Consider the following 16,407-nt stretch of genomic DNA (forward strand, 5'->3'; position numbering starts at 1 on the left):
CTTCAGTCAGTTCATCAAAAACCTCCCAAAACATCTGTATGACAGGGTGGCCGTTGTGAAATGTCCAGTCATAAACTGTGTTCTGATTTAAGTTAAACGAAAAGGGAAAAGTCCAGTCAAATGAAGCAGGTGAAGAAATTAGTTGCAGCAGCAGGAAAACTTGGAGCTTGTGTTTTGAACTGCACCTGTTTCAGTTTTGCCCAGTCGTAGACGTCTTCGCCCACCAGCACTCCCTGCAGGTCCTCCGGCCGAAACAACAGCCTCACCAGATCTCGGTTACACACCTGGAAGAAGCCTCGCTCGAACTCCTGAAACACCCCCTCCACTGACGCGTTGAAGACATGATTCACGTAGGCTTCCACAAACTCCTCCCTGTTTAGCAGATTAAAGTTTCAATTCAACAAATGTTTCTCTGACATTGAGCTGATCTTAGAATTAAATATTTTCACAGTCTTACTTATTTTCCCCCGTTACTGGTTTTCCAGGATTTTGGGGATCAAGGTCAACATCTGTCCCATCCCAGTTAATCTGTTCATAAATTATGAAAGAGAAGAAGTTAGTGATATCACTGCAAAAACAAAGACAGATGAGACAGATTACTGCTGGAGTAAAAACACCAACCACAAAATCTATGTAGAGGTTTTCTACGACATCATCTTCATAATCCAAGATTTTCTGCAGTTTCCTTAAAAACAGTACAACAAAAACTGTGAACAAGTGGTGAAAAAAGTCTCTTCTGTAGACGTCTGTGAGCTTTGGGTCCTCGTCCAGATAGACCTGAGAGACAAAAAGTTATAATTCTTCTTGCCAGATAATTAGCTACAAAAAAAGCAGTAAATAAAATCAAATAAATGAGTTGAAACTTACAAACTATACATCAGAAATACACAGAGAAAACTTGACTTATTGGAGATTCCTTGATGACCTTGACAACATTGTTGGTATGATTTAGTTCTCATGAGACTTACATTACCTGAGTGCGTTCAACACTGATGTCAAAAGCCATTCTCTTTGATTTCAGGCCCATCACAAATGGGAAGTTGCAAAGGATAAGTGGCTGATCATCTTTATCCTGAAAAAAGATCAGTACAGTATCAGTTAAATGACAGAAACAATGAGAGAGATAAGCAGGCAATGACTTGACTGCCATCCTGCTATTGGTTGAAAATAGTTGTTTGTATTTTTTTTTTCTTACCACATTTTTCATTGAATGCCAAAGCCACAGATCCTCTTGAAGGAATGTTCGGTTAGCCTCCAAAAAAAAAGCTTTTTCTTGGATTTTCTGACATCCTGCAGTCCTGTTGTTGGCCTTTAGAACAGGTATATTTAGGTATTGTTAATTCAGTGAAAGACTGGTAGGGAATAAAAACCATCCTCCCATCATCCCCAAAAGTTGAGTATTTGGTGTGGTCTGATACTAGCCTTGTACATATACTGGAGGACTAGCAGCAGGTTTTTGACCCCAGAGTTGCGAGGATCAGGCTCAGAGGACAGGATGAGTGAGAGGGCCTCCCGCCACACCTTCACATGTCTGATCATGGTGGACCGTGACAGTGAAGACCACCAGTCCACTGAGGAAGACAACATGTAGATTTGCAGACATCAGTTTTATGCAACTTCTCACTTTACAAGAGTCAACTCGAAGTTCACACAGATTAAAATAAACTCGTTCACATTCATAATGCACAGTTTTGAATTTGGAACTAAGTTCACGGTCCCAAAAAAGGAACTAGTCCAGGTTCATTTCCTCAATTTTCTCCTCCCACAAAGTAGTGGTGTGTAGTACAAACCACTCCTGAGTGTAAAAGTGTAATTTTGTTATACATGGCTGTGTTGTTTTGCACAATAATACAATTATACTTGCCACAGTAAATATGAGATGTGACTTGAAAATTGCCAGTAATAGGTGTGTAAATCAAAGCCTGATTGACATATTGATTGACAGATTTTATTGACCCGATATTGGTTTATCACAGCAATATCAGCTTATATGAGTATCAGGATATATGTTGTCTGATATGCACCAATATGAAAACTTTTTATTCTCACAGCATAATGCAGATTGTTTTAATATGTAAACACATAAAATGTGTTAAACATATCTTTGTCACAACTGTTAACCACTTTTGAGGGACTATTGCAAAAATGTGTGTGTATATACATATATATATATATATATATATATATATATATATATATATATATATATATATATATATATATATATATATATATACATATATATATGTATATATATATATATATATATATATATATATGTCCATATTGTCCAGAGCCAAATGTAAACACTGCAGCATCCTAAGGAACCACACAACCAAGTGAGTCCCTCCCTGTCAAACTGTTGGCCCTCCACAGCGTGGAAAAACAGTGTGTATTTGCAGATTATTTTCACATGTAACTCAATGAAATTAAGGGTTTACTTTGACCAAAACAGAGCTGGTGATTGTTGGAACAGTTGAGAGGCTAATCAAGACGGTTTTGGTGAGTTTTTGTTTGTTTCTGTGAAAACATGAAACTCATGAGTTTCACCTGGGGGGAGGTGTGAATGAGAGTCGTTAAGGACTCTGCTGTGACTCATGTGACTTGTTAGGGTCACATGATTTCAGGTGGGTATCCAACTGCCTGGGGAGTGATCTTAAGACTGCATTGTAAGTGGCAGATAAATTGTGTCTTAGACCTCCTCCTCTGTTGAGAGATGGCCGTTCCAGGTTAACAAAAATGGCCTCTTTCACTCCTCTCTCAAACCATCTGTCTTCCCTGGCCAAAATACGGACATTGTCACCCTCAAAGGAGTGTCCTGTGGCTTTCAGAAGTAAATTTTCCTTTTGATGGTGTTTTCTTCTCTCTCTCAGACCTGTTTCTTTTGTTGGTTTTGATAAAGGCCCAGTTTGGGTAACCACAGGTTTTGAGCGCTGCCCTGATGTGCTTTTGTTTGTTATCCTTTCCCTCCGTACTGGTTGGAATGGTCTGTGCTCGGTGGTGGAGGGTTCTGATGACCCGAGTACAGACCATTCCAACCAGTACAGAGGGAAAGGATAACGAACATACATACATGCCGCTCCATACTGCATAATTTAATAGTTAATTGACTCTAAGTCTTTTCACAACTTTATACAGTATGTAAAACTGAGATGTTAGCACATATCATTCATGCTAGAACTGAAAAATAACAATCACCTACACATTAGCATGGTTAATTGTAATTTATGTTGAATGTAAAAAAGGAGGCCAGCACTGGTGGTAATACAGTGTAAGGACTGTATTGTCCAGATATTATGCAGGATCTTTTTTTTTTTTAACCTTTATTAGCGAATTTACAAACAAACTGGCATAGTACAGTGTGGTAAATAATTACTTAATTAATAATTAAAGTCATACTAATAAGAAAATGAAGTTGTATACAATAAATAAAAAAAAGGTCCATAAATAAATAAAAGAAATAAAAGAAATTCAGTAGGGAATAAGAGCATAGAGCTAGGTGTTCTCTGTAAGGTTGAGATCTTCTGCTAACTTGCAAAGTTTCATTGCATTCTTTTTCTCCATATATTTCAGTGAAGAAAAGTAATGACACATTTCCTTGTGAAAAACAGAGATATTATGCATGATCTTGTTTGCAGGAAGCTGGCATCTTCTCTCTGCCTTTCCTGTATATGACCCAGCCTGTCCGTCAGAAGATTCCTTCATTAAACACAGTACAGACTCCACACACATTGTTTGTTAGAAAGCATAGTAGAAAAGCTTAACGATCTACCGTCTGGACGTACCTTTTTTTTTTTATTTGTGCGATCTTACATACAGACACAAACCAATACAAACGTACAAGCACACAGGGGGTACTGTGCATAACAAACAGTAAACAACCAAAGCAAAAGGATTTTACAGATCACTTCCACAGAATTTCTCCATGATAGTGTATGTTTTGGCAGCTTTCTTATTTCTAATGTCCTTGATTGTGGCAGCATAGCAGAGCAGTTCTTTTCTAAAGAGTACAATGTTTGGTTTAGAATTGGACCATTTGTTTTTCTGGATGTGAAATCTCCCCAAACTCAAGATCAACTGACAGAAAAAACACAAGTCTTTGTCTACAGTCCAGTCATCAAAATAGATTAAAATATTTTTTGTTTTTTTGTTTTTCCTGGAAACTGATCGTTCTTCCTTTTTTTCTGGTACAAAATGCTGGACATCTTTCCAAAAAGTTCTACTGTAAGTGCATTGATAGAATAAGTAAGCGATGGTTTCATCCTCAAGTCCACAGAAATCGCACAAATATTCAATGTCTGCTGGTACCGTAAAGATGGAGCGCCGAATAAGTAACAAAATCCACGAAGAAGACCAACTTCCGGGTTGGACTTCCTGTAGGCGCCTTTGTCCGGCACGCGCATAGATCCGCTCGGGACAGAAGACGAGCAGACGCGGTCGAAGATGGCAACTTCAGCGTTTTCCCCCGAAAAATCCCTCGACGTTACTCTTCAAAGCGATGATGATGAGGAGTCAGAGGCAGACAGCTGTATCACAGATGAAGAGTGGAATTATCAAGAGGAAATGGCTTCATCAGACGAGTAAGTGCCCTATGTTTAGTTACAGTGTATGTGAAATGAAATGAATGAAGAAATGACGATATGTGCATGGGTAGTTTTCTACTTATATGTATATTTGATGCTTATTTGTGCAGATATTTAAAAGAAAAAAAGCCGAAAGTTTTATTTACAACCACAAACACACGAACACATTCTGTCTGCCTATGGATCTCCTCCCCTTTCATCACTATGGAAAGCACCGCACCATCAAAAGCGACTTAAACCTTTGGTGTTGGGCTGCAGGACGCACAGCAACGATGCTGTGCCACGTGGTGAAATAGTTCATACTTGACAAAATCCGTTCTTTTATGTTGTTAAGAATCATCGCCAAAGCCAAAGCCGTGATCAAACACACAGCAGTTGTTGCAGTGAGGCGTCTCTTCATAGAGCAGGGGTGTTAAACTCATTTTGGTTCAGGGGCCACATACAGCCCAATTAGATTTCAAGTGGGTCGGACCAGTAAAATTAAAGCATAATCTATCAATTATTCTGCCGATTAATCGAGTAATCACATAAGAAATATTGCGTGTTCTGCACGTTCTGTTTTTCTTTTACATTACTTTTTATTTAAGAACAATAGTAAATTGGTAAATTGCTTAGTAAAAATACTCAGTAAATTAACTTTACTTTCACTGTAGATTTACTTCTACTGTTTTTTTATTTTACTTTTTACTGTTTTTTTCCAAGTACGGTAAAAGGTAAACGTAAAGGTAGTAATGTCTGCAGAAACCACAAACAGAAGATGGAACTAACTCTTTTAACTGAAACAGTCACCACATGTTTTGTTAACATGTTAAAGGAGAAGTGTGTGATTTCCAGTGACATCTAACATTCAAACCTTAGATTGCAACTAAGAGGATTTACCCCGACACCGCCCCTCTCTCACCAAGAGTACGGTGGCCGTCAGCGGACAAAGTGGCGAGCGAAAGCTATCTCACAACAAACTACAATTATGTGTGTAGGATGAATTACCTGTCCAGCAGAAAATAGGCAACCTCGGCGTCACTGTGAAAACGTTTGTCCTCCATCAGCGATTTCCTTCGTGTAAACACTATGCCGATGTTGATTTGTGTTTTTGCCGTTTCCTGTCATACTTGCGTTTACTTTCTTCGCGTCTCCGCTTCTTGGATGACGGGGATTCACTGTCCGCTGATTTTTGTTCTGGTACAGTGTATGTATGATCCTCCATTTGTCAAAACTGTGCCAGTCAAGGTTCACAACGCTAAATGGTCTGCCAGCAATCACCCGCGTCTATCCTCCCCGTCTACTTCCGTGTTTACGCTGCGGCGTCTACGTAAGGTCGCCATGGGCTTCCCAAGACTCACTGTTAGTGCAGTTTGTCCGCTCTGCGCTGCCGTAGACGGCGCAGGATGATGATCTCCATAAGTCGACCCGACAGTATGTAACTATAAATGGCTATTTCTAAAGTAACAGGAACATATAGATTATGAGTTTACGTTGATTGATAATAATAAATAACATACTTATATATAAAATATCTCATTTATGTACATAAATTCCTGTAATTATTACACACTGGTCCTTTAAAATCACAACATTTTTCTTCTGGAGCAGGACGCTCCCAGATCCCCAGGGGACAGGGGACTGGTTTACCAATATGCCACCTTTTTTTCCTCTTATGAGTTTTTTAGGTCTGTATTTAGTCATCAAAAAATAACAATAAGAATACCATTTAAGTACACAACAGCAATAAAAATGTTGATTTTTCAAAAATGGAAACAATAACATACAAGATTTTTAAATTGTAATTAGGTATTTTTACATTGTGCTATTAGTTTTTTTTTACTTAAATAAAGAATATGAGTATTTTTTCCATCACAGCAGGTCAGTGATCAGTGTTTCAGTGAATAGTGTTTTATTTATGGCGGCCCGCCACATTAAAAACATCGACACCACAACATAATTTTCTATTTTTGGAGCTGCGCACCTTTTTTCGGTCGTGTCTAGAAGGTAACTCTTTATTGGCACAACTCGCGAGATTTGTGTTCGTTATTTCTACTAAAATAATCAAACTCGCGCGATCTTTCGCGGGTCTAGGGTTCCCTTCTAGACACGACCCTCTCTGTCTCTCTGTCAAACTACAGACAGCAGACTGTCTGTAAACAGCACGATGTTAAACTCTGCAGTGTTTCACACAAAGACTTTATTTGTGTGGACACCCAGGTTTGGTTTGTCACCTGTTTTGGCATTTTTATTTTTTTATCAGTCCGAGAGGACGACGGTATCAGTGATTGATTAGTGATCAGTCTGCCCTCCTCTCCTCCCTCACCCGTTCACTCTGCTGTGAGAAGATCTGAAAGTTTCTCAGAGAGAAACACAGACTCTCCTGTTTTATATATAGGCCTCTTTATACACTTGTTTAATTTCATAAGAGCATCTGGTTGGTGTCGATGTCATTAACCATCACGTTAGTTTCTGTTGTAATAAACTCCGTCATTAACAACAGTCTCCTCCACACGCAGCTTCTCTGCTGCTGTGAAAACTGGATCACGGGTGGATTAATATGTAGGAATGCGAGTTAGGTTTAGTCTTTTTTTGTCTTTATAAAACATCCTGCTGATGAAGAAAGTCAACAGATCAGATACAGACAGAGTCAGAGAATCACTGACCTCCTCTGTGTGTCTGTACTGTACGCGTGTGTATGGAGGAGCTGCATTGACGCAGAGAGGAGAGATGCTGCAGCCGTGTGATAATAAATTACATCAAAATTTAAATGTCGGCACTCATCAGTACTCTGGTTTTTAATAACCCCCACATGCCAAACACAGTGTGCTGTACAGTTGTTTGGATTTAAACATATTTTAGTAATCAAATTACTCGAATTACAGTTTCAACCCTAACATTAATGTCTTCTCTGTAATTTTCACACTTTGCAAAGTCATCCTGCGAACTGGACTGGACCCTCTGGCGGGCCAGTTTTGGCCCGCGGCCCGAACGTTAGACACCCCTGTCATAGAGTCGGTCTAACATTTGATTGTGTGCTCATTTATAGCTGAGTAACAGTCAGTGTAAACTTGTGTAAATTACCGTATTGGAGCCACAATATAAGCGGATGGGTATTTTATGATTTTATTGATACTGATATTGATACCAATACTTCTTATTGACACAGTCCATTCTTAATGTTTGTATATTTTGCACTGAATTTTGTGCAACTGCACACTTTTTGATGTGCATATTTATCTTGCATTCGCTTTGTTTGTTTGTTATGTGTACTGTTGTCGTATTGTCTTGCCCCGTGTTTGAAATGTGCCATATAAATAAAGTTTGAGTTGAGATACTTATTGATACTGTTATCAATACCACTTAATTTGATGCAAAAATGACTGGAAGCTGTGGTGAGAAAAGAAACAGCAGCGTGCCACTAAAATAAGAATAGCTGATCTGGTCCACCTTAAATGTCAGGCCACCTTAAGTGAGCCTGAGCTGAAGCCGTTGCTTCCTCAGAGCTAAGGGTGAACCCCTCCAGCAGCATTCCAGAAAGGGCCACTCACAGGGATTGTGTAGAGTACAGAAATAAAACGCTGAATTCTGATTGTTTCTAAGCTCAAATCAACACCCCCACACCCCCACACAACCCTGTGACTGATCACTGCAACCCCCGATCCTGTCTGAATGTGGCCTTTAGAGTGAATTAACATCACATTAAGACTGATAGCAGTACCGTTTGTCCAGTAGTTTGGTACCAACCAATCAGGAACCGTCACAATTTAGTACTGGTTGTCAGTACCCATCCCTAGTCTGCAAACATCATAATGTAATTAAACAAACAGTCTCAAACCTCTGAATTTACACTTACTTTGCTATCAGGATTCCAGCAATCATGAGATAACATTAAATATTACATACACTTCATTTGATGATTTTTGGTGTGACTAAGGAGGTACTGGATCCAGTTAAATATGTGCCGGATCCAGTTAAATATGTGCCAGTTCCAGACTGGGAGCAGAATCCAGCAGAGAATTAATCTCTGGAAAGGTGGAGTTGATGTTGGTATTTTAGATTAGCATTTAACCTGTGAAGTGAAAAGTGAAAATATCGCACTACATCATTAACTAAATTTTTTTTTGATGAATTAAAAATATTCCTGCAAATGTGTTTAAGGCCCAGTTCCTAAATTGTTTTATTAAAGGTTCTAATTATTCTATAAATGTTACTTTGACATTTGCAAGGAGTTTACCAACAAGCATCATAATGTATTGGACCACTGAATAAAATTGTTTCAAAAATGCCAGCCCTGTGATTTTTTTTTTCACAAATTGCACACTGATATTATATGATCTCATATTTTTTATTTGTTTGTTTTACAGTGATGAAGAATTTAGCCCATATGGTTCTCCTGAAGAAGCCAGCTCTTCAGAAGACGAGCTTACTTCAGGAGTGGCGTCAACTCCACGCAAGAGAGGACGTGGACGGCCAAGAGCACAATCTCACAAACTATCACGCAGCAGCACGCAGTCAACACCTACCTCCCGTCGTGGACGCAGGTTATCAAGAAGCGGCCGCAGCAGATCCAGATCTCTACTTGGGCCACAGTCACCGTCATCAGCCTCAGCCACATCATGGAAAACGGAGAGCGATCTAGACACATGTCCATCACCACTAAAGTTCAACCCTGCAAGGACCCCTGGGCATCAGCTGAATTCAAGCAATTCATACTCACCACTGGACCTTTTCAAACTGTTTATCAGCAATAGCACAGCTCTAATCATTTGTGATCACACAAACAAACAAGCTGCCAAAAACATTGCAAATGGCAAAAAATATTCTTGGACGAAGCTCACCACCGAAGAGTTTTACAAGTACTTGGGGCTGAATTTCTTCTTTGCACTGGTGAAACTGAATGACATCAGGGAATACTGGACCAAGAACACAATTTTCAACGTGCCGTTTCCAGCCAATGTCATGACCCGAGACAGGTACAGGGTGATCTCTTGGAACATCCACATGAGTGACCCAGCCAAAGATGTCGAGAATGACAGAAAGAAGGGGACACCAGATTATGACCGCCTGTTTCGCCTGAAGCCCTTTATGGACACCATCAAAGACGCTTGCAGAGCATTTTATCACCCCAGGCAGAACCTCTCAGTTGATGAAAGGATGGTGGCAACAAAGGCCCATACTGGCATGACACAGCACATAAAAGCAAAGCCGATTAAATGGGGGTTCAAGCTCTTCGTTATGGCTGACAGCAGCAATGGCTACACTTTGGACTTCTCAGTATACACTGGAAAGTCAGAGTTTGCCACAGGTGTTGGACTTGCATACGATGCTGTCATGTCTCTGATGAAGGCCAAATACCTGGGCAGTGGCTTTCATCTGTTTGTGGATAACTTTTATACCAGTCCAAAACTTTTCAAGGACCTGTTAAGCATGAAAATTGGAGCATGTGGGACATACAGAGCCCGCAAAGATGCAAATATGCTAACGAAAAGGGACCCTAGAGGCTCCATCAGGTGGTTCCGTGATGGCCCAATTGTTTTTGTGAAGTGGCTGGACTCACGCGAGGTTGCTATCTGCTCGACAATCCACCCGGCATACTCAGGAGCCACCGTAAACAGGAGAGTCAAGGAACAGGATGGGAACTGGACTCTCAAGCCCATTCCATGCCCAACACCTATCATGGATTACAACAAGCACATGGGAGGTGTCGACTTGAGTGACCAGCTGATCCAGTACTACTCCGTACACCACAAGAGCATGCGCTGGTACCGGACGCTGTTCCTCCACTTCTTGGACATCGCAGCCACAAACAGCTACCTCCTTCACAAGGAGCTGTGCCGAGAGAAGCAGAAGGAGTCGATGACCCACAGAGGCTTCATTAAGGAGCTGGTCGCCCAGCTGTGTGGCGTCACAGTTGCGGTCCCTTCTGCCAGGGCGCGCTGTGACCACGTGCCCGTGCCAATCGTTCCAAATGCTGAGCCGAGCAAGCGGGCCTCATATGGGCGCAAGAGCTGCATACACTGCAGACAGACGAGAAATTTCAAACAGTGTACACCCTGGAAGTGTAAGGAGTGTGACGTGAGCCTCTGTGTCATTCCAAACAGGAACTGTTTTGAGGCATGGCACGCGTAACTTGAAGAAAGTGAAGGACTTGTAAAAATGTGAATAGTCTTTGCTGTGTATTGACTTGACTGTTTTGTTTTGTTCTCCCTGATTGCTAAAGCTTGACAAACAACATTCAAATGCATAAAATCTTGTTCCAATAGTTTCTCTATGTGTTTTGAATAAAGTTCTGTGAGATTCAATTTCTGCTATGTTTTTTCTTTTGTCTGTATGGTCATGTAACTATTTATACTTTGATGTGATATCACTGCAGCTTACACATTCTGATAGCCCACGCTGTACTGGAAAAAAAAGATGTTTAGATTAGGGATGATCCTGGCGACTAATTTCCCTGTCGATTAAATGCAAATTAAAATTTTGACTAAAAACATCAACATATATCACCGCACATTGAACTGAGTAGCTGTGATTTATTATAAGTGAACAACGCACTTCGCCGACTTCGCTCAACAGAATCACATGACCATCCACAGGTGTGATAAATATACATGGGTCACATGACTAATTATCACAGTCACTTCATTTTGTCTTTTTCAACATTTTTCAAAAAAAATAAAAAATCAATTCATCCAAAGAGCATAATAATTTACACAAATGACATTCATCTGAAAACATAGCAAGAATCATAAATAGTTATAAGGATAACATTTTATATGTGACTTAATCTCATACAACACAAGTGGGACCTGTAGTCTATCTTAAAAAAAAAACTGAACTCAGACAGCTGTATAACAGCATGAGGTTAAATCACGTATAAAACATATTGTTGCTTCTAATAAAATCCCAGTAACTCAGGTCAGTTTGCGTTGCTTTGTGTTGAAGTTTTATCTGAAATGTTCCTGTGACCGACCTGCATCTGATTCCAGAGACTGGCTGAGTTCTGTTTATTTAAATTTAGACCAGTCGACCAGTCTGACAGTTAGGAAACAGGAAAGAGGTTCAAATTGAGCACAATTTATTAATTGATAATGTTAAACACTGTCTGAAAACAAAAAGTAAGTAATCATTAGATAATAATTAAGTAAGGGGGACTACTTAGTAACTACTCATTAACTTCTTAGTACCACGTAACTTCTGATAACACAATCACATCCTGACTCTCTCAATAAGCACTTGAGGTCCATCCTGACCCAACCTCCTTAATCTCCTAACCCTATAAAACAGATTTACATTCTGACTCATTATCAGTTCCTTTTACACTTTCTGTGCAACTGTGTACTGATCCTTTGCAAAGCTCTATCAAAACACCACAAAGACAATCTTGGTCATGGTGTCTGTCTTAATTTTCAGATTTTCCACCAAACTATTCGTTAAGCAACTATTAGCAAGTCTAAAAAGCTAACAGTAACTAACTACATGTTAGTTCCTCATCTGGTCTTCATTTGTTCCCTACTAACTACTCAGTTTTTGTGTAACTTATATAAAAGTGTTACCATTTTTTTATGTGTTATTGTCCCATCCATCTATGTTGAAATCAGTCCTGATGTTGGAAAGGCAGTGCACGATGATGCAAAATAAAAATAATCAATAATGCCACTTAAATGCATAGAAGTGCATAAAGTAATGAGGCTGTTTTGAAAATGTAAAGAGTAGAAAGTACAGATATCTGTCTTAAAATGTAGGGAGTAAAAGTTGAAAAAAAGAAAATAAAGTTGAAAAAAAAAAAAAACCTCAAGTAAAGCACAGATACTTAAAAAAATTAAGTACAGTAATGAAGTATTTGTATGAGTACTTCCCATCTCTGTAGAGGACTAAAGAAACCAGAAAATTACTTAAAACTATGAATCAATCATTAAAATATATGGTAATTAATTTAATAGTTGACTAATCTATCAATTAACTAATATTTGCAGCTCTAATGTCACACAAACATTTCAGTGATGCAGTCAGTTGCAACAGAGAAACTTGAGTCACATAAAGTTTAAACTTTGTTCCTCCTGACCTGGGATTGAAAGGAGTGCGAGTTGTGTCCACACAAAGAACGTCTCCACTCTCAGACAGCAGCGTGACAGTATCATCACAGCAGCTCACAGCCTGGATCCTCTGTGGACATTTCACATACTCTGGAAGACCACAGACACAGAGACACAATGAAGCAAAAGAGAACTGCCTTCATCCAGATGTTTTTAGGAGAGAAATGCAGTGCACATGTTCCATAAAGGCTGACGTTCACTCTGTTTTCCTCTGGCTCTTCTACCGTCTTTGCTCTCATTTATGCGGATGATGAACCTAAAAAACAAGCTGTGACATTTGACAAATATTACTACATACAAGAATAAAACTATATTATTGTATAAATAAATAACAATTGTAAGAAAAATGTGCATATATGCTTATTGAAACTTAATAAAGATTTGTTTATATACTGAGTTATATACTGAGAAAAGTAGATATTTAGTATTAGATTGTTTGATAATAATCCAAAACATTTGCAACACTGGTATTTTCAAATTATAACTTTATTATTTTTATACACAAACATATCTGCAAAAGAAACACTGAAGCAAAAAGGGGAAAAACTAAAAAAAGTAAGTAAATATATTTGTATATTTTAAAGTAAATGGAAGGGCGAGTAAGTACAAGACCAAGAGTTAAAAAAAAACTGCATGATTTTCATCACTGAAAATAAATGAAAAGAAAAAGAAATAAAGGATTTTCAAGAGGAGTGGGTCCTATTAGCTCCTGTTGGTGGAGCCCACTGACACAGTGTCAGTAGTTTTTTATACCACTGACACGTATGAAGATGAACAACATGACAGCTCCCTAAAAGTGAAGTCAAAACATTTCCGTCGCCCCCTGGTGGCCGGCTGCAGATAGGTTATATGTTATGTCTATGTTAACAGATGGGACATGACCAAACTAAAAAATCAAAGAACATGTCAAATAAATTGTTCCCAAAGATGGTTTGTGTAATTTTAAGTAGTTCTTATTATGCTGATGTTTGTTCAAGTGTTCATTTGTTCATCCATTTGGTATTAATCAGTTATTTGATGCCATAAAAGGAATAATTATCAAGGATGACATTATATAAATATTACATAATAGGAGTCTGTATATAATCAACATTACAAACTAATCTGTAAATAATCTGCATATTGATCTCTTTTGTGGTGCACCATATATCTTGAAAATTAATCAAATCACATTTATTCACAGCTGACTTTATGAATATCATCATGTTGAGAATATTACACAGTTCCACATGAGTGCTCTCTCTCTGTCTCTCTCTCTCTCTCTCTCTCTCTCTCTCTCTCTCTCTTGCTCTCTCTCAGTCTGCAGAAAACAACTGGAATAAGATGATTCTCACTTCACAAACTGTGCTTTGTCTAACTGAAGCCCATTCACTTGATCATGTGACAGACTAATTAAATGCACTGTAAATGCACAGTGTAGGTTTGAGCTCCTGTGTGTGTGTGTGTGTGTGTGTGTGTGTGTGTGTGTTGTTCCCAGCTGTAGAAATAGCATCACTATGACAATCAGCTCTACAGATGGAGCACTACAGTACAGTGGGGTATACAGTCAGCTGTCAACTTACACAAGTTTTACACAAATACCACCACAATACTGTATACAACCCAAGCCTAAGCTAGACCAAATTCTAACCCTAACTCTAAAACCAAGTCTTAAGCCTCAAACAGCCCTTATGGGATCCAGATTTTTGGCACCATAAAGCTGGTCAGACCCCACAAGTATAGTGGGCTCCTGGTTTTTGGACCCTATGGACATACTTCAACAAGCCCAGACACAAATACGCTCGCACACACACGCACACACACACACACGCACACACACATTTCAGACCTATCTAACAGAATAAGAACAAATGCTTCTATCAGCTGTAACCTTGGGGTATGTCTCCTATATTACTGTACATTTATGAACTCCTTTCAAGTTGTCCTTTAACTTGGATTTGAGTTATTATAGCAGCAGGCACTATATCTGTTCAATGTAAGTTCACTAATTCTGTTTCTGTAGTATTTGAAATGCTTTCACTTTTACCACCATCTGGTGGTAGGACCAAGAATGACATTGTGGCACACTGCAATAGATTGCATAGTAGTGTCTTTAATTACTTTCTTCTCTAGTCCATAAAGTACAAATGCATCAAGGTTTGAGTTCATTTTTACCAACCAGACATACTTCTATATTAGATACCACTTTGATGCTCTGTAACCAGTGTTTTGAATTCACCTCAGATAGTTTCTAGGAAACCTCAGAGCCACTGACTGCAGCACATAATGATTGATTGATATCAAACAGATATCTTAGGGCATTAAATCGATCGCAACTGGACTGGTAAAATTGTCTTGGAAGACGTTTCGCCTCTCATCCGAGCAGGCTTCATCAGTTCATGTTCATCAGACTAGATTGCTCTAGTCTGATGAACAGTAGTTGGAATTCAATTATTTATCCTCTAAGAGAGGCCGCCTCCAGACCAAGAATGGTTTCACTCCCTATTGTGAGGCCTAACGACAGTCGTTTGGGTTGAGTGGGGTGAAACCCCCGTGAGCCAACGACAGTCGTTGGGGGGGGGGTCTCACTCGTTAGTGTTCCATTCTGTTCTAACGATGGTCGTTGGAGGCACCTGGAGCCAGGTGTGGCTGGACTGTGTTGTTGGTTTTTAGAGGCTAAATTGTTGAATCTTTTGGGAAGGGATGAAAGGACAGCATTGTAAGTTGGGGATAGGTGGTGTCGTAAGCCTCCCCCTCTGTTCAGGGATGGCTTCTCAACTTTGACATAGATGGCTTCCCTTACTCCTCTTTCAAACCATCTGTCTTCTCTGTCAAGAATATGTACATTATTATCCTCAAAAGAGTGTGTTGTCTCTTTGAGGTGTAGGTAAACAGCAGAGTCTTGACCTGAAGCGTTAGCCCGTCTGTATTGTGCCATGCACATACTTAGTTTTTGTTTAGTTTCCCCAATATAAAGGCTGGAGCATTCCTCGCCGCACTGGACCGCATACACCAGATTGTTCTTCTGGGTATGAGGCGTGCGGTCTTTAGGGTGTACCAACCTTTGTCTGAGGGTGTTACCAGGCTTGAAATGTACTGGAATGTTGTGTTTGTTGAAAACCCTTCTGAGTTTCTCAGATAAACCTGAGACATATGGAATGACAGTGTTGTTTCGTCTGTCCTTCTTTTCTTTTTCCACCAAAATGTCCTTTTTCCTCCTGGAATTAGCCGCGCTTTTTGCAAAGGACCAGCTGTGATAGCCACAGGTTTTTAGGGCCTCCCTTAGGTGTTTGTGTTAGGTGTTTTCACCCCACTCAACCCAAACGACTGTCGTTAGGCCTCACAATAGGGAGTGAAACCATTCTTGGTCTGGAGGCGGCCTCTCTTAGAGGATAAATAATTGAATTCCAACTACTGTTCATCAGACTAGAGCAATCTAGTCTGATGAGCATGAACTGATGAAGCCTGCTCGGATGAGAGGCGAAACGTCTTCCAAGACAATTTTACCAGTCCAGTTGCGATCGATTTAACGCCCTAAGATAACTATGACCTGGATGAATGAGAATATTCACAGGCATATCAAACAGATGCAGATAAAGTAAGCTCAGTGCACCACAGAGGAAAGGAAAGTTATATAATATATTTTTCAAACATTTGTAAATAACAAGTTATACATGTGGCAAATTAATCCAATACAATCGTGACAAAACAATGCCCCCACACAGGAATGAAGTGCAACATACATTTACATGTAGTTATTGGCATATCCA

This window comes from Lutjanus erythropterus, chromosome 13 (assembly GCF_056507025.1).
Source record: "Lutjanus erythropterus isolate fLutEry1 chromosome 13, fLutEry1.hap2, whole genome shotgun sequence".
Classification (NCBI taxonomy): Eukaryota; Metazoa; Chordata; class Actinopteri; order Lutjaniformes; family Lutjanidae; genus Lutjanus; species Lutjanus erythropterus.